Consider the following 22,570-nt stretch of genomic DNA (forward strand, 5'->3'; position numbering starts at 1 on the left):
AGTACTATACCTGGAAATTAATGGATCATCATGTTCGCTTGTAATATACAATATTTGAGGAGTAAAGCAAGTAAAACATCATGGTTTAATTCTGTTGCTCTCAAACATCAACACACATCAGAATCACTCAGTAATGATTCTTGAGTGGGCCCAAGAATTTTTATTTCTAATAAGTGACAAGGTGATATTAATATGTCTGAATCACTTAAGCATACTTTTAGAACTACTGGTTTAAAAGCATATGAGTTTCTAGTTTTATTTCTGAGTTATAGTAATTCAGAGAATGTAAAATAATATTGTTCATAATTAGTAGAACAAGATATTCAATTTTGGCCTAATGTTAAAGTCCTATTAGTGAAAAAGTAATTGAATGTAAGTTTAAAGTGTCTATTGAGAACAGATTTATTATAGTGGAGTCTCCAGTTCATATGACTGTAGAATACAGTGCTTACTTAGAGCCCTAAAGATGAAAGCACTGTTGATATTGGCATAAGACCAAGACACTCCTAAGAGCAATAATTAAAGAAACAATCAGTGTTATGATTATAGTAACATAACAACAGTACACCCCAAATGGAGACGAGCAGCAAAGCAACACCATGTGACAAAAGTTAAGGGAGATGCTGTGTGAGACAAAGGAAAGGTTTTTGAAGTCTCTATTTGAAGAGTGACTACAAAGAGTCATGAATTGATACATAGCTCAAGGGTGTCGAGCTGAAGTGGACAAGGGGATTTAAAAGTCCACTTAGGATTCTTGAACCCTGATAACCTGACAATGATGCAGGGATGCAGTTTTACTTGTACAAAATTATTTGTCCAAGTGGCACATCTTTTTCTAATTCATCTCCCCACTTCAGGGATCTACTTCTTATTTTACTTTTTAATGAAACAGTCAATTTTATTCAAATTCTCCAAAATGCATAGTCAATATGATAATTGTTCTAAAATGGTTTACCTTTATATGATAGTTTTAATATTTCACTTTCTTTAATAATTTTTTTTCTTTTTTTTTTCTATATAGTTCTTCAGTAGAAGGCAGAGTCCCGAGATACAGTTAGGAGCTTCTACTTACTATTCTGATTAAATTCGTTTTCAGTATTCATCATCAGCATTTGGCTTCTTAAATCAAAGGCTTTTGGTCTTTTCAATCACTTGCGTGGTTTCATCACTTGTGAGATGGTATTGTTACTCACAATCTCATGACCCAATTTAGAATCAATAATGACGCCCAGTCTTGCATTTGTAATCAAATTTATAACCTACTTTTCAACTTATTCTAGAATCATGCTTAGTTTAACTGCCAACATGTTAATGCTGATATACTGATGGACATGACACAAGTCTCAAATATGGAGACAGGCATTTTCGATGAAATCCTCAAGATAAGTCACCAAGAAGAAATCATTCACTTGCATCGATCCACATTTCTTCAGCTTTATCTGAGCCCCATGGAAGTTAACATATAAGCATTTAACAAGTTCTATAATTGGGTCTTTATATAAATATGTGCAAGGCTCCTATTGAATAAATTTGACCAGATCTTTTAGCACCTGCCGGTGTTTTCAAACATCTTTGTTTGTTATGACTGCTGTGGTTAAATAGTAGAGAATATGTGGGCACATCATTAGAACTGCACTAAGATACTGTGGCTGGTAAAGGAATTGATCCATAATGTTATTGTGCTTTGGGGTGATAGAAGAAAACAGAGACCAATGAGTGAAACATATCCACTGCTGAAGAGATTGAAGTGGAGAATTCACAGAATTATTATTTATCTTTTAGCCATGCAGTCTTCCATGACTGCATTCCAATTCTGTATTAAAATTTCTGAGGTCAGTTGTTCCCAGAATGAACTCAAAGCATTTCTATCCATTGCTAGAACCGACCCTCTAAAGAAGTAAAGATATTCTGTTGCTCCAGAGTAATTTCCACATTCATATTGGAATTTTGCATACCTAGCATGTATCTTCTGGAGAAGGAAAAGGCAACCCACTCCAGTGTTCTTGCCTGGAGAATCCCAGGGACAGAGCAGCCTGGTGGGCTGCCGTCTATGGGGTCGCACAGAGTTGGACACGACTGAAGCGGCTTAGCAGCAGCAGCAGCATATATCGTCAGAGAAGGCAATGGCAAGCCACTCCAGTACTCTTGCCTAGAAAATCCCATGGATGGAGGAGCCTGGTAGGCTGCAGTCCGTGGGGTCGATAAGGGTCGGACACGACTGAGCGACTTCACTTTCACTTTTCACTTTCACGCATTGGAGAAGGAAATCGCAACCCACTCCAGTGTTTTTGCTTGGAGAATCCCAGGGACGGGGGACCCTGATGGGCTTCTGTCTATGGGGTCACACAGAGTCTGACACGACTGAAATGATGCAGCAGCAGCAGCAGCAGCATGTATCTAAATATTCCTACCTAAACCCAGGCTTATCTGCCATGTAGTAAAACTATATCCAATCATCCCTGGTTTATTGCGTTTGCCTTGTAGTGTCTGGATCTTCAAACATCTTCAAATTGGTTCTGTTGATGTCTAAAGTTGTTTCAGTTGTGAAACAATGTTGGTTCTTTTTTCTCTCAAAGCATGAGGATATCATCAGAATAAAGGGAATACTTCAATAGCAAAGTCTACCATGTTGGTATCACTAAGAAGATCCAATTTCCATTATAATTTTTTTCATTATTTATTTTTCTTAACAGAGAGAAACTCAAGCAATGAAAGAACTAGAAGCTGATCCAAAAAGTGTGTGATGTAAATAATCAAGTCATACTCCACCATCTTGCTGAGGAAAAGGAAATTGTAGGAGTCATTTTTTTTTTTCAATTTAAACCCAGTAAGCCAAAGAATTAAGGCTAACTTATTAATTCCTGAAATATAGAAAAAAAGCAACCACAATTCATGGTGGTACTCTAGAATTAATAGTTCGTTACTTGACCTTAAGTAAGTAGTCCAGCTCTTCTAGACAATAGTTCCCTAAAACATGAATTTAACTAATTGAAATAAGTAATCTCAATTGTCCTTTCATCTCTGAAGTCTAATAATCCCATGTTTAAAATAAAGGAAGCAAGTATATGAGTAGAAAAAGATCATTAGTATTGACACCAGGCAGATCTGGGTTAAAATCCGTATTCAGAACGCTACCTTGCTTGGATGCCTCATTTAATCTCTCTGATTTTCAGCCACAGTATCACCTCATACGTGTTAGAATACTATTATCAAAAAGATAAGGTAAAAAATGCTAGTGAGAATATGGAGAAAAAAAGAACACTTGTGCATTATTGGTGGGAATATAAATTGGTGCAGCCAATCTAGACCATGTAAGCTTCTCAAACAAATTAAAACTAGAACTATCATAGGGGCTTCCCAAGTGGCAGAGTGGTAAAGAATCTGCCTGCCAATACAGGAGACACACGAGTTTGATTCCTGGATCAGATCTCCTGGAGTGGGAAATGGCAACCCACTCCAATATTCTTACCTGGAGAATTCCATGGACTGAGGAGCCTAGTGGGATACAGTCTATGGGGTTTCCAAGGGTCAGATGCAACTGAGCATGCATACATATAACTACCAAATGATCTAGCAATTTCACTTCTGAGTATTTACCCAAAGAGAGAAGAAATACTAACTTAAAAAGATATATGCACCCCTATATTCACTGCAGCATTATGTACAACAACCAAGATACATTTAAAACCTAAATTGTCCATCAGTGAATGAATGGATAAAGATGTGGTGTACATTTGTATACACTGGAATATTCAGCCAAAAAAGAATAAAACCTTTCCATTTGTGACAACATAGGTGCACCCGAAGTGCATTATACTAAGTGATGTAAGTCAAACAAAACAAAAAAGACAAATACTGTATGGTCTCACTTACATGTGGAATCTAAAATAAAAAGTAAAGAGGAAAGTTACAGATACAGAGAACGGAGTGGTGGTTGCAACTGGATAAAAGGAGTAAAAAGGTACAAACTTCCATTATCAAAGAAGTAAGTCATGGGGACATAACATACAGCATGGTGACTATAGTTAATAATATTGTATTGCATATTTGAAAGTTGCTAAGAGAGTAGATCTTAAAAGTTCTCATCATAAGAAAAATTTCTGAAGCTGTAACAGATGTTTCCCAGAATTACTGTAGTGATTATTTCTCAATATATACAAACATCAAATCACTATGTTGTATACTTGAAACTAATATCATGTCGTATGTCAATTATATATTTATAAAATAAAACATCAACAGTATGTTTATAAAATAAATCAAGTTTTATATTTATAAAATAAATATAAAATGATTATATATTTCTAAAATAAATCATTCAACATATATGAAAAGTATGACTTCAGGAAATGTCTTCAAAAAAACTATGGAAGCACTATGAGAGGTATTTAACAGGTATATAGAAAAGAAAATAACAGTCAGTAAGATCACAGATTCTCAAGAGTGTCTCTAAAGGATGATAAGTGCTATATTATTTTCTAGAAATTTCTAAAACAGTGTGGACATAGAGGCTTAAACTAAATCTTATTTGAATCTTGATTCCAACACTGTCCTGCAAGAACATGACGTTGGACCACAGCCTTGATATGATATAGTGTAATATACATCTTGCCAGGAGAAATCTCAATAACCTCAGATATGCAGATGACATGACCCTTATGGCAGAAAGTGAAGAAGAACTAAAGAGCCTCTTGATGAAAGTTAAAGAGGAGAGTGAAAAAATTGGCTTAAAGCTCAACATTCAGAAAACTAAGATCATGGCATCCGGTCCCATCACTTCATGGCAAATAGATGGGGAAACAGTGGAAACAGTGTCAGACTTTTATTTTGGGGGGCTCCAAAATCACTGCAGATGGTGATTGCAGCCATGAAATTAAAAGATGCTTACTCCTTGAAAGGAAAGTTATGACCAACCTAGACAGCATATTAAAAAGCAGAGACATTACTTTGTCCACAAAGGTCCGTCTAGTCAAGGCTATGGTTTTTCCAGTAGTCATGTATGGATGTGAGAGTTGGACTGTGAAGAAAGCTGAGCACCAAAGAATTGATGCTTTTGAACTGTGGTGTTGGAGAAGACTGTTGAGAGTCCCTTGGATTGCAAGGAGATCCAACCAGTCCATTCTAAAGGAGATCAGTCCTGGGTGTTCATTGGAAGGACTGATGTTGAAGCTGAGACTTCAATACTTTGGCCACCTGATGTAAAGAGCTGACTCATTGGAAAAGACCCTGATGCTGGGAAAGATTGACGGCAGGAGGAGAAGGGGACGACAGGGGATGAGATGGTTGGATGGCATCATGACTCAATGGACATGGGTTTGGGTAGACTCTGGCAGTTGGTGATGGACAGGGAGGCCTGGCATGCTGCAGTTTACAGGGTTGCAAAGAGTCAGACATGACTGAGTGACTGAACTGAACTGAACTGAATATACATGTACCAAATGTACATTATGCTTTTTAATGAATCTATCTCTTAGTGACCACATAACAAAATCAATTTAACTAGTCTCAGTCAGACTCTGATCTATCTATAAATTTATCTCTTCTGAGCATTTAATGAGATCATGCATTTAAAGCACTTGCTTATAGTAGTCATTTAATAAATATCGATAAATAATTAGTATAAAAAGAGCATAAACATTCTATTAACATGCAGTTAAAGATATTTACATGTGGATACCACCCTTTCAATTATTTTAATACCCTTGAATTTTTAGTTATGTCAAATTAACCTAAAATATTTATGTTTTCTTCAAAAACTGATAAAGGTTATTAAAGATTATTAAATCTTCCAGATTCTATTCCTTTTCATGGGACAAAGGAAAAACATGGCTACCTTAAGATTTGCATTTCCATAACACTATCATATCTGAAAGTTGGTCAGTGTATCCAAACATATAATAGAGCAAGCAGTACTTGCCTAAAACACAAATCAATCCACTATCTATGTATAGACCCTGGACATTGTTTTTTAGAAATCCCAAGAATATAACATCTCAACAAGTATCTTTATCTTCTTAAAATCTGAAATTCTAAACTTTTATCCCTCTTATCATATTTTCCCTCCTATCTTATTAAAGTACTCCTAAAAAACATATTTCCAATCTAATCATTGGCCTTTCATACTTATTCTTGTCTACAATCATGGTTTTGACTAGCTGCTTCCCCTGACACAGACAGCCTCATAATACAGGTGACTTTCCACTCCTCTTTGCCTGGGTACTTACAATGCAATGTAAGCCCATTCGAAATGATTAAACAGCAGTGATACTGCTCACACCATGAACTAAATGCCTTTATTTCTGTTTTATTATCACATTTTGTAAGTAAATATATATGTATATTTTCCAGATCTTGAAAAATGCAAGTCAAAAAAGTTAAGTATAATCTTTTGCTCAGAGATATCCTATGTAGATAGGATCAAAGAACTCATACCCTGCTATTTTCATATATCAGTAGTATTTTTGCTGAAGATTAAGTATTTTTATAAGTAACTTTTCTAGTGAATGTGTAGCATTCATTCACATGTCTGTGCTATAATTGTTTTCAACAACTACATTGTTGATGCTAATGTTTCCATATAACAATATATTCATAAATAAACAGTGAGAATTTATATATTACTTTAAAGTAGCTTCCCAAGAATGGAATTCTTGATCCAAAGTTAATAAATCTTATACTTTTACTAAGTGCTTTATTTTGCTTTTCAGGAAGATCATAGAAGTTAACTTTCAATAAGATAACCAATTAAAGCCCTTTAATACTTATCTTTAGTTTAATAGAATGTACTTAGCTCATGTTCATTGAAGAAAATGTAGAAAATACAGGGGAAAATCAAAAGTTCTACTGAAAAATTTTACCATTCACAATAATATTTGTTCTTGTTTTCATCAGAGCTTTTTTGTGCATATTACACATATTTTTAAAAGACAATATATAATATATAATTTTGAGCTCTACTTTCTTTTTCATTGTATCAGAAGCATTTTCTAATATTCAATTCTCTTATTTTCTTCCCTATCTCAATAGTCACCTCTGTATACACTGTTGCTTAATCAGAAATTCAGAGGAACCAGTCCAGACACAAGTTTCTCTCTTTTGTCCAACATCAACAGATTACCAATCCCTCACATGTCTTCCCCTAGAATAACTCACATGAATTCAGCTTCCCTCCAACCACATTTCCACTGTTTCTCTTACTTGTATTATTGCAGATACTTCTTTTGCCGGGTCTTTTCACCTCCACTCCAGTCATCTTGTATCCCAGTTTCCATGATCCTGGAGAACATTCTAACATTGAGATAAAACGATGTTATTCCAAAGATTACAATGACCCATTTAAGATCAAACCCTAATTTTTCACTGTAACACTGTTCGCTTTCACTACTTTAGCTTCCTCCATCTCTTGACATTGTCCCAGGTATAACTTGCCCTCAGGAAATGCCAACCCACTTTTTCTTCCCTGTGTATTGCTCTCCATGAGTTTGTAAATTTCCTATTAAAAGCCTCTTATAAGGACTCTGGAGACACACTCTAGCTATATTTAAGTCCTGGCTGTGCCTGCTGTTGACCTTGGGCAATTCACTAAACTGTTTTGTATTTCAAGTATCTCACTTGTAAAAGAAGTCTAGTAACATTGCTTACCCATGGGTTAGTGACAAGGATTGAATGAGTTCATAACTGTAAGATGTTTGGAACAGTAATCTGCACAAGTGTTGTGTAAAATGTCTATTAAATTGAGACTTTTATATTACCTGTTATAATGTTTAGCTTGCACAACCTATTTAACTTTGCTGCTGCTGCTGCTGCTAAGTCGCTTCAGTCATATCTGACTCTGTGCGACCCCATAGATGGCAGCCCACCAGGCTCCCCCGTCCCTGAGATTCTCCAGGTAAGAACACTGGAGTGGGTTGCCATTTCCTTCTCCAATGCATGAAAGTGAAAAGTGAAAATGAAGTCACTCAGTCGTGTCCAACTCTTAACGACCCTATGGACCGCAGCCTTCCAGGCTTCTCCATTCATGGGATTTTCCAGGCAAGAGTATTGGAGTGGGTTGCCATTGCCTTCTCCATTTAACTTTGAGATTACTCCAAAAGTGTTTTTCTGAAACTACACAGAGATGTATGCCTCTACTCTTTGATCTCTGTCCTATCTCTCCGCACACAGTATTAAAATTATATTCATTGGTGGTTCCCAAAATAGTTGTCTGAGAGAAGAGGTTGTCTTTCTTCATTGTCAGACTTTTGTACAAAGCCTAAGCAAGGCTCTACTGCTTGTGGTCCATCAGTATCTGTTTTTCAAATTAACTGGCAATTTTGATGAAGATCTTGTTCACTATTTGTTCTTTCCACGTACACTATGTTTTCAAGACTCCAGTTAAATAAAAAAAAATATTTTAAAGATCAAGTCTTACAATAGATTATAAGCATGCAATCTAATTTTAAAAAGAAACTATGTCAGAATCTACTTTTATTTGGTAGTGAGTGAAGTGAAGTCACTCAGTTGTGTCCGACTTTTTGCGATCCCATGGATAGTAGCCTCCCAGGGTCTACCATCCATGGGATTTTCCAGGCAAGAATACTGGAGTGAGTTGCCATTTCCTTCTCCAGGAGATCTTCCCAACCCAGAGATTAACCCAGGTCTCCCACATGGTAGGCATTGTAGGCAGACGCTTTACCGTCTGAGCCACCTTTATTTGATAAGTTACTATATTATTTTCATGGAGAAAACAAGTAGTACATGCCACATAGTACTTTAAAAATTAACAACCCACCAGTCATATTTACTAAGATTAAAATCTGTAGCAATCAGAACTAGTCATGGGAAGAAGATATGAAAGAAAGAAAAAGACACAGGCCTTACTTTTAAAGGAAATTAAGATGCGTTTGAGTTTCAGAGCATACATCCACAAGATTATTTTTTTTTTTGAAGCATACTTAAAGATCTGATGGATAAAATTCAGAGAACAAGCAAATTAGAAGAATGCAGTGTCCATAGATGTAAAGAACACATAAATGGAATAAGTAGGACAAAATCTTTCAGCTCAATAATAAGATATGTCAGATATGACTTTTAATTCAGATTTTAAAGTCAGACAATTGTGCAAGGATTTGAAGAGGTTAAAAATAGCTATGAGAGATAAATAGTGCACTCAGTCAAGAAAGTACAAATAAGACAGACAAGCTGAGAAGATTTTTGGAGGATGTAAAGCAACTGGCAAATTCTCTCTGCCTTATATTTTGTCAGGAAATGAAATGGGTTGGGAGTTTCTTTCCACACAAGTCTTTAAGGAAAGGTGAGATAAAGGCACTTTGTAAATGAAGATGTTGTGAACATATAGATATTCTGTAATACCATTAATGTTATTATGACATTTATAACAGCAACATTAATAATAGATAGTAATTAATAAAGTAATAGTACTACAACAGATGATAATTATGAAGATGAAAATTACCATTACACTAATGGTAATTAATTTAATGGTACATTAAGGAAAGTAAGATGTAAGGACAAATATAGATATTCTAAATTATGTTATCTACATACATGAAAAGCTGAATACCTGGGTATCTAACATGAACTATTCTAAAGAATATGCTGTTACTTTCCAAATAAAAATAAAGAGCTTCAGAGGCAAAAAAATAATTTCCAAAGTCTTTTGGTCTCCAAGTCACTCCTACACAAGAAGAATTTGATGAGTTAAGTGTAAATGCACAAGAAACATGTGGATTACATTTTCTTTAAAAATACACAAGGGTTTAAAAATTAAGGAGAAAAACTGTTTGGCAAAATGCATTTTTCATAAAGCCAAACCAAAAACACTTGAAATAGTTTTAGATTGTAGCATGACCTTCAACACTGTTGTGTTTGTTTATTAACCTAAAAATAAACACTGCTTTTCACTAGGAGAAATGAAGCCACAAAATATACACCAAGGTATGAATAGGAATGAATAATTTCTTAAAGATTTTACTGAGTTTTCTTTTAATAATCTCCCATCCATAGATGTTCAAGCAAATGCCCACCATATGTGTCATACTTTGTGTTTATTCCATTGTTTCTTTATAATGTTTCTGGGTCACTTATTAGAGGAGACAACATCAGAATATGTGTTTTTTAAAATTGTCAACCTTCTAGTGGTATGGTTAACTGAATCTTTCTTGAACTCTTCAACCAACTCAAATGTATTCTCAATTTAAGTCGCTTTTGAATAATGTGGCCCTGGCCCATGATTTATTCCAATCACTGCCTGTATATTTGTTGGAAAGACACTTCCTAAGATGACACTTTGTTCCTGTAAATAGGCAGAGCTGTTATGAACCTTGAAGAGCTGGGTTATTTTGAGATTTACTGGTAGGTAAGTCAAGATTGTAGAACACGCATTATGACAGGTAATGACCGTCTCCATGGCCTGAGACAAGTGGAAAGAATACTTAAACAAAAACAATGAAAAAAATGATGTTTTCATTTTTGTTGTGCTGCTCTCTTACCTGGTGTTTCTATTCAAGCATTCATGGCATTTCAGTGATTTGGGGTCATTACTTTTTTCTTGCATTATTTGTTTTATAATGAACATTTTGCCATTCAAATTCTCACAAGCATCATGTATTATTTTCATCAATTTTATCTCTTTTATGCCAAGCACAGAGTTTTGTCAATTATTTATCTTTCCTCAAACTCACCCTTTCTTTTTTCTTTCCATTGCCAGCTTAGCAAAGATGGCCCTTATCTCTCTTCAGTTCAGTTCAGTTCAGTTGCTCAGTCGTGTCTGACTCTCCGTGACCCCATGAATCACAGCACGCCAGGCCTCCCTGTCCATCACCAACTCCCGGAGTTCACTCAAACTCATGTCCACACAGTCGGTGATGCCATCCAGCCTAACCTGCATTTACCAAAAGGAAGAAATCATCAGTATCTCTTCCACTTCAAGTATGAACCCATAGCCTGCTGGCTGCAACATAGGGGATGGGCACTAACTCTGCATTTCTGGGCTGCATTTCTGATACTGCTCATTCCACCACCTTTCTACTTAATAATCTTTGGAAACATCCTGTTGCTTGAAAGCTAAAATCTTAATCCAGAATAGTAGAAAACATTTAGTCAATGCATATTTGTTTAAAGAATTCACGTATTCCTCTCATTTTAGCTCAAAGAAGGCAATGGCACCCCACTCTAGTACTCTTGCCTGGAAAATCCCATGGATGGAGGAGTCTGGTAGGCTGCAGTCCATGGGGTAGCTACGAGTCAGACACAATTGAGTGACTTCACTGTCACTTTTCACTTTCCTTCATTGGAGAAGGAACTGGCAACCCACTTCAGTATTCTTGCCTGGAGAATCCCAGGGATGGGAGAGCCTGGTGGGCTGCCGTCTATGGGGTCACACAGAGTCGGACACGACTGAACTGACTTAGCAGCAGCAGCAGCAGCAGCGATCCTATTAAATGCAGATTCTGATTCAGTAGGTCTGGGGTGGGACTGGAGATTCTTCATTTCTTATGAGCTTTAGTCATATTCTGTCACTTTTTGTGTGATCTTGTGTACATTGTCTCAGGATCAGAACCTAAATGTTCTCATCTATAAAATGGATATTTATTGAGTAAAAATGCAATCATGAATATAAGTGAAATGCTTCTTCATGTGTCCCATGACACATCCCCTCAGACCACTGTAAACTAAGTTGCATTTTTCATAGACAGAGCTCATCACACTTATCACATCCAATATGAAACACCAGCCATATTTCTCTACTTTTCTGTTATAGCAGTTCAGGCAATATCCTCAAAGCAGCCCAGAAATGCAGTCAATGAATCCATCAATCAGTGGAGCTAAGGGTTAGTGACAAGGTTCCAGCCTCTGGTTTTTCATTCAACAAGTGCATTCAATACAGATTTTTTGAGAGACTGAAGCCCACAGAGGGATTAAGTGCCAATGCTCTCAGCGAGAACAGTTTCCTTTCCTGTGTCACTTATCTTCATCTCTTCATTTCTGCTTCTGGGTATCACCTTCAAAACAAGCTTCATTTTAATAAGTCCTTATCTTAAGTTTTGCTTTGGGCACCATGATCACTCATGGTTTCACCTGTTTTAGAATGGAATGAGAAGCAGAAGAGAGAAAACTGGTTTATGGAGTAACTCTGATATTGAACTGAATGGGGACAATGGTAAATTTTGAAAACCATGGAATTAGCCAACTTTTTCATTTGTTTGCTTATTTATTTATTCATATTGGAAACCAAGAAGAAATAGAATGACAGTTATGGAGATATCCATCTATTAACTCAGGGAATGATGGGAAAGTCAAAGGCCTTCATGAAAATTTTTCAAAACTTTCATTTGCCACATCTAGGGGGAAACTTTGGTGAAATTCACACACAGGAATTTAATAGTAAATGTAGAAAAAGTGCAAAGGAGACTTCATGTTCAGGCTTAGTAGGTCTTCTATGATAAAATTATGGAGAAGATACAGAATAAGTAGGAATCTGAGGTGTGCAATGGTGATGCTTAGAGTACTTAAGAAGACATGCATTAGTGAAGAACACTAGCATCTTTGAGAAGCTCAGTGTGGCTGGCCTCTGTAGGACAGAATTAGTAGGAAGAAATGATGTCATGAGAGAGAGACTCCTGATGGCAATGAAAATGACATGTTCCAGAATAGCCAAGGCCAGATGGTGGTCCATAGCCATCAGCAAAAGTGAAAGTGAAGTCGCTCAGTCGTGTCTGACTCTTTGTGACACTATGGACTGTAGCCTACAAGGTTCCTCCATCCATGGAATTTTCCAGGCAAGAGTACTGGAGTGGGTTGCTGTTTCCTTCTCCAAGGGATCTTCCCAACCCAGGGATCAAACTTGGGTCTCCTGCATTGCAAACAGGTGCTTTTACCATCTGAGCCACAAGGGAAGCTCCCTAAAGTCAATTTAACTCCTATAAAGCACAGCAATATTAACATGATACATAGTGAAAGTGAAAGTTGCTCAGTCGTGTCCAACTCTTTGCGACTCCATGGACTATACAGTCCACGGAATTCTCTAGGCCAGAATATTGGAGTAGGTAGCCTTTCCTTCTCCAGGGGATCTTCCCAACCCAGGGATCGAATCAAGGTTTGACACATTGCAGGTGGATTTTATACCAGCTGAGCCACAGGGAAGCTCAGTATGATACATAAGGGGCCCTTAATTTACAGGGTCCCATGATGATTGTGAGACACAGTGAAACATCTAGGAGTGAAATAAATGAAAAGCCAAAAGGGTTATCTTTGATATGAAAAAAAAAAAAAAAACCTCAAGAGATAGTAGGCCAAGATTTCTATTACCCTCTGCAATGAAACATCACTATTCCTTGCCTGGTTTCCAGATCTGAGCTAACCTCACACCTAGGACCTGATAACCAAAAGGGTGACAAATTCTCTTGAGGAAACATTCTGTCATATCACCAAAAGCATATATAACAAACATTTAACCAATATCTCCTTGAAAGAAACTATAGCCTTAAAGTAGCCTCTTGATGAAAGTTAAAGAGGAGAGTGAAAAGGTTGGCTTGAAGCTCAACATTCAGAAAACAAAGATCATGGCATCTGGTCCCATCACTTCATGGGAAATAGATGGAAAAACAGTGGAAACAGTGTCAGACTTTATTTTTGTGGGCTCCAAAATCACTGCAGACGCTGATTGCAGCCATGAAATTAAAAGACGCTTGCTCCTTGGAAGGAAAGTTATGACCAACCTTGATAGTATATTAAAAAGCAGAGACATTACTTTGCCAACCAAGGTCCGTCTAGTCAAGGCAATGGTTTTTCCCGTGGTCATGTATGGATGTGAGAGTTGGACTGTGAAGAAAGCTGATCGCCGAAGAATCGATGCTTTTGAACTGTGGTGTTGGAGAAGACTCTTGAGAGTCCCTTATACTGCAAGGAGATCCAACCAGTCCATTCTAAAGGAGATCAATCCTGGATGTTCATTGGAGGGACTGATGCTAAAGCTGAAACTGCAATACTTTGGCCACCTCATGCGACGAGTTGACTCACGGGAAAAGACTCTGATGCTGGGAAAGGTTGGGGGTGGGAGGAGAAGGGGACGACCGAGAATGAGATGGCTGGATGGCATCACTGACTCTGTGGACATGAGTTTGAGTGAACTCCGGGAGTTGGTGATGGACAGGGAGGCCTGGCTTGCTGTGATTCATGGGGTCGCGGAGAGTCGGACACGACTGAGCGACTGAACTGAACTGAACTGAACTGAACTGCATAGTAAAGAGGAAGAATACCCAAGGTCTATCATGAGGTGTTGACAACTGAGCTTTACTTAGTACTAAAATTAAAGGGACTCTAATCCCTAATATATTATTGCAATGCAGCAAATAGATTTCTGGCCTAAGCCTGTCCTGCATTGGATCCAACTGTTTTGCAGACTTACCCTGTATTATTTTCTAAAACCCTGAGTTTTTATTCAAAGATCATAAATATTTAGGAGCTGTTGAAAACCTTACATTAGATTTCTGATTAGAGACTCAGAGGTAATAAGGGTAAAATATCAAGAGCAAACTTGAGGTTATCCTACTCCTCCCACCCATGGTAGTGAATCAGATGTAACTCTGCATTCAAGTTGGAGGCATATGATCACAGGATCACAGAAAATCTGACAGAATGTAAGAATGGCTTCATAAAAGCTCAGTCAAAATGCCAGCATGGGAAAGACACCTTCTGTGGTTAGGACACTGCCTTCTCTGATGCAATGCTAATATTTAATCGACAGGTATTATATGACGTCTCTCTTTGTGCTTTTCATTCCTGCAACTTTAAATTCTGCAGGATTTGAGCTTTTTAACCCTGGAAGGTAAATGTTCTTCTAAAGGATATATTAATACTAAAAATTCCTCCAGTCCAAAAGTCTCAACTTGTGCCTAGTTGTTCTGGGCTCCTTATACCTGTGGACCAGCAGGTAAATAAAGGAGTTAGTAAATTGGCAGCGTTGCTGATTGTAATTATCAAGAATTTCCGTGGTTGCTGCCACGTCATGGAGGCATGGAGGAAGAGTCTTTGGGACACCGAGGTGGATCACTTTGCCATCAGTCGGTGCTCCATGCTCAATAATATCAGAAAAAGGCATTGTCAGCAGTAACTGCCTTCAAAGGGGCAAAGTAAACAAAGACTCAGATGACTGAGGGATGAAGGTCCATGTTCTGCTTTCAGACAAGCAGCTAATATGCCAACTGGAGAGCTGGCCGGGTGTGAGAAGACTCTAGTGGTAGGGGAGGGAGACAGTGAATAGCAGTTATAACCTTGGGACCCACAGCTGTAGCAGGAACTAGAACCTGCTACACTCAGTCTGTTTTTAATCCTTTTTCTCAAGAGGTGCCAGCCAGATACACTTTCAAAAAGTTATTAAAAAGTTGAACTTCGTGTGAGGCAGTGAAATTTATGAGCAGCAAAAAAGAATGGGATAGAAGATGATGATTTCGGGGTAAAAGGAGTTCAGTGTTAAGGTTCCCTAAGCAAGCCTATAAAGCAAGCTTCAATTGTGGACTCTGCTACATGCACTCGGGCAGCATCTCCGTTCATATGCCTGCTGCTCTGCTTTTCTGCTGGATAGTTTTTGTGGAAGTTATAGGAAGCTCACTCACCCTGCACAAAGGGCAGCTTAGCAGTGTGAGATAACTAATTCCCACAGGGCACAAGCCTCAGCAATGATGGACAGACCTGATGTGGAAGGACCCAGCTTTCTCTCCTGCAGAGAAACAATTCTGAGGGTCCCCAGCAGAACTGAACCCCAGGTGCCTTCACTGTTAATCTACTCATCTAGTCCTTCCATGACTAATTCAGCTTACTCTATAATACAGTCTTTTTACTGTCATTACTTTACAAGCGTTATATAAACAGATATGGTGTCCCTAGGTCCTTTCTGTTCAGGGAAGCTGATTAAAACCCTACAAAAAACGCTTGCCTTGCAATATCTCATCATCTTCCCAGCAGCACTCAATCTAATTTATTTTTAAATGTATGAATCTAGCATAGTCGATTTTGGGTAAAACTTTTATTTAAGATGAAGACAGAGCTTAAACTTCAGGAATTATAAATTCCAGATTCAAGGTGACTGCTAATTGATGCCATTTAAAACAGGACCACTTATCTCAAAAAAAAAAAATGAACTTGAATAAAATTATAAGTAGGTGAGAGTATGAGTAGGCATGCTGTGGTTAACAGATAGGAGACATAGTCATTTTATCAGACTAGAAATGCCCAGTGAATAAATATGAATAGTTAGAACCTTTTATAAAATTCCTGATGAAATTGTATTTTATATATTATTTCTGCATATATTAGATTAGATTAGAACTTTAAGAAAAATGCTAGGATTACAGAATATGAAACAGGAAAGACCTTAGAGAACTTCCAGTTCTATACTCTTTCTGCTGTCCCAGGAAAAGCAATGTACCATTACAGTTAAACACAGAATCTGGAGCCAACTAAGCTTGGTTCCAGTCCTGGTTATGACCAAGTTACTGTAATTTTTTCATCTGTTAGTTTTTTACCTGTGCAATAGGATGATAATCAGTTCGGTTCAGTTCAGTCGCTCAGTTGTGTCCTACTCTTTGCGACCCCATGAATCACAGCACGCCAGGCCTCCCTGTCCATCACCAACTCCCGGAGTTCACTCAAACTCATGTCCATCGAGTCGGTGATGCCATCCAGCCATCTCATTCTCTGTCGTCCTCTTCTCCTCCTGCCCCCAATCCCTCCTAGCATCAGACTCTTTTCTAGTGAGTCAAGGATTAGCTAATTATAGGGCTATTGGAGAACTCAGTGACTTAATATCTAGGATATTTTAGAACAATTTGTCACACATTGACAACACAATAAGTTTTATTACTTTTGTTTGTTTGTTTTCCTTCCTTCATCAATTGTTTACGGAGCGTTTACTATATGAAGTCACTGGCCAGGTACTAGGTGTGCAAATATGACTGTCTCTGCTTTCAAGATGCTAAGAAACTGGGAAGAAATGAATACAAGATGGCACAGGGCACCACAATAGGATAAATGAACATATTTTCCTGGAGCAGTCTTTTCAGATGAGATGAAATTTTAACTAGCTCTTGAAGGTTAAATAAAAGCATTCTGGGGAACGTTTGTTGCTGCTGATGGTAATGATGATAATAAACAGTAATTAATAACACAAACTACAGTTAATGTGTAACATTTACTGGGTCCTCATGATAGCCAGACAATTTGCAACATCAGTTTGCCTTATTTTGCTTAGTCCTCAAGCTTTTGGTTTCATTTTTTATGTTTCTTTGTTGAAGTCTAGTTGATTTACTATGTTGTTTTAGTTCCAGGTGTACAGCAAAGGATATATACATTTATATCCTTATTTAGGTCCTTTTCCATTATACATTATGACAAAGGTATTGAATATAGTTCCCTGTGCTATAGAGTAAGAACTGGTTGCTGATTTTATATGGTGTAGTGTGTATCTGTTAGTCTCAAGCTCATTGACCCTCCCTCTTCCCCTCTGGTAACCATAAATTCATTTTCTATGATGGATCTAGAGATTACCATACTAAGGGAAGTAAATCAGGCAGAGAAAGACAAATATCATATGATATATGATGTCCCTTATATATAGAATCTAAAAAACATAAAAAAACAAGTGAAATTATTTAAACAGAAATAGTTTCATGTTTATCTCTAGCCTTGAATTTAGGAATCTGAGGCCCAGAGAGATTCTGAAATTTTCCCAAGGTCACTGGGAGAGTTAATGGCAGAGCTACACAATGAATAGGGGCAGAAATGCGTTTTAAGCTGTCAGACAAACAGTGGAGAGCATTCTAAAGTATGAAAAAGCAAGGATTGATGCTGAAGGAGAAAAAATTCATAGTGGCTTGAGAACTGAGTGTTCAAGTTGTTAAAGATGGTAGCAAATAGGAAGGATCTTGAATAGTTTGCTAAAAGCTTGAATGTAATACAGAAAGACTCAGTAGGAAAGGAGACATTTGTGTCTCCTTTATGAGGAGTTTATGAGGAAAAAAACAAGAGTAATGCTACCATTTACCAAGAAATTTATATCCATCCATTATCTCACTTAACTCTTTCAACAATATATGATCAGGTAATAGCAACCTTTAAAAAAAAAAAAAGGAAGTATACATTTAGAAAAGGATTTCGGAAAGGCAACTCTAGAAGCAGTGTAACTTGCCACATCTTAACTGGTGAGAAGGATAAAAGGAAAGAAATGATGAAATCAAGTCTGACTCTGGTTTCTGGAGTAGGGCACTGAGCTGGAAAAAGTACTATTAAATGAGATTAACAGGAGAGTGTGAGGGGTAGAGTCGAATATAAGGAATTCAGATTTTGCACAAAGACTTCACACTGATTATCACAGAAGTTTTCAGATGGATTGTTGAAACATACACCTAAATTCAAAAAGAGGAGATAGATAAAAATGGCAATGAAGGTAGTGATTTGAAAAGCATTAATGAGCTTTATTCTTTTACTTTTCTGTGTACATAACCATCACGTTAATTGACCAAGGTCCAGGGCTATGGGCATCAGTCATTGGGAGATGAGAAAATTAAACTGTATTTCAGAAGAAATGTAAAGAAAAAAATGACAGAGTATTAATAATATTTACAATAAGACTGTGATCTTAAGTCTCAACATTGTAGAGAAAAATAAAAATTATCTTAACTTCTTTAGCTTGTATTTAATATATGAAGGACTAAGCTAGGTTTTTCCAGTAGTTAGAGAAAGCAGCCATGTTCCCCGAGGTTAATATAGAAAGAAAGTTGACAATGTGATAAGTGAAATAATACTTTGCCTTGACCTTGAAGATTAGTCAGAAAATGGAGGTAGGGGAGAGATTACCCTCTGACTCAAAATTCTCTCTCTGGGTTTGACCTGGGGGTGAGGAAAGTCTATTAGATAATGTGAGAAGAATACTATATCCAGGGATTTGTGACTCACTCCTTCCACTGAGATCATTTGGGCGGACCCAGGACACTACAAATGTGCTAAGGTGAGGTAGCCGAGTCTGATAAAGAAGGCAGAATAAGCATGGTTAGAGACATGGTTGATACTCCCTTGGTCCTGACTCAATGGACATGAATTTGAGTAAGTCCAGGAGTTTGTGATGGACGCGGAAGCTTGGTGTGCTGCGGTCCATGGGGTCTCAAGGAGTTGGACACGACTCAGAGACTGAACTAAACTGAACTGAGGGGGACCACGCTGGAAGTCACCAGGTCTGTAAGTATACTTTCTGTGGTGGGATGAGTCATGTTGGGCCAAGGCCAGGCAGATGTATGGAGGAGAATTGCATGTCTCTGCTAACTGATATTGAGAGTTAGCTGAATTAGCCAGGTGGGAGATGGCTATACTCCTACAAGGACAGTCACAGCCCTAGGTCCAAAACCTCAAACTTTAGTTTCAGAGGTGTATAGGAGGCCCAATTACAAAATGGACAAGGCTGATGGAAAAGATATCAGCTAGCATAAGTGCAATGAACAGGGAAATTGAACCAAAATAAGACAAAACTAACAGCCACCATGAAAATATGCGAATGACATACCCCTTAGTCTGTCCTGAAAATTCAACTTCTTAGCAAGTGAAGCAAAAGAAAGAAAAAAACTTGAACCCAGTTTCTATCTTCTGTGCGTGTTCTTTGCTCCTATTTTTGTGTTCAGCTATTTTTTTCTGCCTTTTGTGGCTTTAATTGAGCATTTTATATGATTCCATTCTCTCTTTGTACTTTGCACATCAGTTTTACTTCCAACACCACTTTTTTTTTCAATTTTGCAATCTTAAATTGAAATACACTTGATTTACTGTACTATATTAGTTTCTGCCATACAACATAGTGATTTAATATTTTATGGATTATACTCCATTTAAAGTTTTTATAAAGTGTAAGGTATATCCCCTGTGTTGAACTTATATCCAAGTCCACTTCACAGTTAACACTTCATAAGTAATGTGAGTACCTTAAAAAACAAAATAATCCTAATTTCTTCTCCTTATCCTTTGTATTACTATTCATTTCACTTAAATATAAGCATGCATATCAAACATACATAAGATACATAAAACATACATAAGCATACATAAAACTTTTTGTTATTAGTTTGAAAAAATTATTAGAACAATGAAGAATAAGAAAAATAAAATTTTTATTTTGTCTTCTTTTTTCCCTTCCTTTGTGTAGATCTACCTGTATTATTTTGCTTTTCTCAAAAAATATTGCGTGTTTTAATATTTCTTGCAAAGCAGGTCTAGTGGCAATAAATTTCAATTTTCGTCTAAAAAAGTTTTTATTTCTCCTTCACTCTTGAAGGACAATTTTACAGGGTACATAATTACCTTTTTTTTTTCTCTCAGCAACTTGAAATATGTCATTCCACTTTCTTCTTACTTGAATGATTTCTAAAGAGAACGTGAAAATGAAGTTGCTCAATCGTGTCTGACTCTTTAAAACCCGATAGACTGTAGCCTACCATAGACTGTAGCCTACAGGCTTCTCCACCCATGAGATTTTCCAGGCAAGAGTACCAGAGTGGGTTGCCATTTCCTTCTCCAAGGGAATCTTCCCAACCCAGGGATCGAACCCCAGTCTCCTGCATTGCAGTCAGACGCTTTACCCTCTGAGCCACCAGGGAAGCCTCTAAAGAGAAGCTGGATGTAATTTTTACCTTTACAGCTCTATAGCTATTGTGGATTTTCCCTTCTGACTTCTTCCAGAATTTTTTGTCTTTGATTTCTTTTTTTTTTTTTTTTGGTATTTTAAAAGCTTTATCCCAAGGTGTACTTTGTTTGTTTTTACATTTATCCTGCATGGTGTTTTTTGAGATTCTTGAAATTGGTTTGATGTCTGGCATTAATTTGGGGAAATTCTGGGTCACTATTGTTTCAAATATTTCTTCCGTTCCTTTCTTTTTTCCTCCTTTTGGTATTTCCAATGTATATATGCCACACCTTTTTTAATTTTCTCACAGTCCTTGGGTATCTCATTCTATTTTTCTTGGTCTTTGTTCTCTTTCGTTTTTAGTTTTTGAGGATTCTATTGATGCATCTTTTAGATGAGAAATTCTTTCCTCAATCGTATCCAGTCTACTAATAAGCTCATCAAAGATCTTTTCTATTTGTATTACAGCATTTTTTATCTTTAGCATTTCCTTTTCATTCTTTCTTAGGATTTCCATCTCAGTTTACACTGTCTGTTCTTGCAGGCTGTCTACCCATTAGAGCCTCTGGCATATCAGTCACAATTGTCTTAAATTCCCAGTCTGATAATTCCAACATCCCTGCCATGTCTGGTTCTGATACTTGCTCTGGCTCTTCAAAGTGTTTGTTTGTTTGTTTGCCTTTGATATGCCTTCTAATTTTTGTTGAGAGGTGAACAATGACAATATTGAGTAAAACGAACTGTTGTAAATAAGCCGTTAGTGATGTTGTGGTGAAGTATATGGGAAGCGGACGCTTTCTATAGTCTCATGATAGGATCTGTCTTTCAGTGGCCCTATGTCTCTGGACTGTAAAACACTTCACAGGTGATTCACAGGTTTCTTTCTCCTCTCTTAGCTGAGAAAAGATGTCTAGAGTGGGCTTGAGTTAATTACAATCACCCCTTGGTATCTCTAGGGGTTGGTCCCAGTACCTGCTGCAGATACCAAACTTTGAAGATGCTCAAGCCCCATAGTCAGTCCTTAGTTATCCACAGTTCTTCATCTGCAGATTCAACCAGTGAGGGATTGTGTAGTACTATTGTATTTATTCAAAAAATTCATAGATACGAGAGCCCAGGTTGTTCAAGAATCAAACTCAAGCTGTTCAAGTGTAAGTTGTATTTCCTTCTATCACATGGAAGGCTAGAGTAGGTTGCTGCTGCTGCTAAGTCGCTTCAGTCGTGTCCAACTCTTAGCGACCCCATGGACTGCAGCCTACCAGGCTCCTCCATCCATGGGATTTTCCAGGCAAGAGTACTGCAGTTGGTTGCCATTGCCTTCTCGGAGAGTAGGTTAGAGTTGGATATTTCCTTTCTTCATGTCATTTAGACTCTGATAAAACCCCAGGAGGTTAGGCTCTGGTTATCTAGTTTCCCCTAAAAATAAGTCTTATTAAAAAGAACAGAGTAAGTTTGGGATTGACATGTATGAACTGCTATATTTAAAATAGATAACCAAACAGGGGCCTACTATATAATGCAGGAAACACTGCTCAGTATTCTATAATAACTTAAGTGGGAAAAGAATTCGAAAAAGAGTAGATAGATGTATATGTATAACAGAATCACCTTGCTGTACACCTGAAACTATTAATAATACAATATTGTTAATCAACTATGCTCCAATATGAGATTAAAGATGACAAAGAGAACAGAGTATAGGAATCTTTTCCTTTTTGAAAGCTCACTTGACACCATTTCAATTTTATGAAGTACCTACCTTAGTACCTGTTTTCACTAACCAAAAGAAATCTGAAGAGGATTTTGACATTTATGAAAAAAAGGTAAAAAACAAATTAGCATTCAATGTTTGTTTTGCAATGAGACATCACAGAGGCCGTGTATACTCGGAGCAGTGAGGGTGGCCCC

At 37.3% G+C, this 22,570-nt stretch overlaps 1 long non-coding RNA gene and 1 pseudogene across 1 annotated transcript in view; both read right to left on the reverse strand.

Moving 5' to 3' along the window:
• Nucleotides 1–1,064: 1,064 nt before the first annotated feature.
• LOC129552326 (eukaryotic translation initiation factor 3 subunit E-like) lies at nt 1,065–2,772 on the reverse strand (annotated as a pseudogene).
• A 4,450-nt stretch (nt 2,773–7,222) lies between these two features.
• The window catches only part of LOC129555409 (uncharacterized), a 43,079-nt gene continuing 27,731 nt past the window's right edge, over nt 7,223–22,570 (reverse strand). The window contains exons 2-3 of the long non-coding RNA XR_008685787.2: nt 10,683–10,882; nt 7,223–7,287 (exon numbers count right to left, since the gene is read on the reverse strand). This is a non-coding gene — a long non-coding RNA (uncharacterized LOC129555409). The remainder of the gene's footprint in view (nt 7,288–10,682; nt 10,883–22,570) is intronic.

Source organism: Moschus berezovskii, chromosome 1 (assembly GCF_049115385.1).
Source record: "Moschus berezovskii isolate FMDL1 chromosome 1, NW_MosBer_1.0, whole genome shotgun sequence".
NCBI classification, from domain to species: domain Eukaryota; kingdom Metazoa; phylum Chordata; class Mammalia; order Artiodactyla; family Moschidae; genus Moschus; species Moschus berezovskii.